We start from the raw sequence: 724 nt of genomic DNA on the forward strand, positions 1-724 counted from the left end.
TGAACATACTTTTTCATCTTCAAAGTGTTGATTTTCACTGAAGTAGACTTTTTGATTGTTTCCATTAATTCTAATTAAATGTTTTGTATGTGTCTACAGCCAACCAGTGTCTTCACATCTGTGTTCAAGTCCCCATAAAGCATGTTTTTGTAATGTTTAACAGTGTTACATTGTGTTGATCAGACTAGTCCCCATAAGGGAGGTAAACAGTGTGCGTGACAAGTCCCCACACAGCCTGATCTGTTCACTGTGTGTGTGTGGCAGTCTGAAACTGGCTTGTTTTATAAAGAAAAAAACATGAATACTTTTGTAGTTTTTTCTTAAACGTTATTGTTAGTTTGGTTTAACTTTTTTGAACATACTTTTTCATCTTCAAAGTCTTGATTTTCACTGAAGTAGACTTTTTGATTGTTTCCATTAATTCTAATTAAATGTTTTGTATGTGTCTACAGCCAACCAGTGTCTGCACATCTGTTGATGACTCCCAACCTCCACATCCATCAAACACTGAGTCTGGTACAATTGACCAGGACAGAACAACTGAAGAGGTGTGTGCAAGAGACCTGCTTTAGGCATAAGTAGACTTTTAAATATTTGTTTTCATTTAAAAATATTGATGGCATTGTATATTTTATTGTTTCTTGTTGAAAATTTGTTAGCCCATTGATTTAGACGCAATGGGCCTGATGCAAGAACATGTTCGTATTCTTATCCTAAATTTCTC

This window comes from Austrofundulus limnaeus, unplaced genomic scaffold, assembly GCF_001266775.1.
Source record: "Austrofundulus limnaeus strain Quisiro unplaced genomic scaffold, Austrofundulus_limnaeus-1.0 Scaffold3321, whole genome shotgun sequence".
NCBI classification, from domain to species: Eukaryota; Metazoa; Chordata; class Actinopteri; order Cyprinodontiformes; family Rivulidae; genus Austrofundulus; species Austrofundulus limnaeus.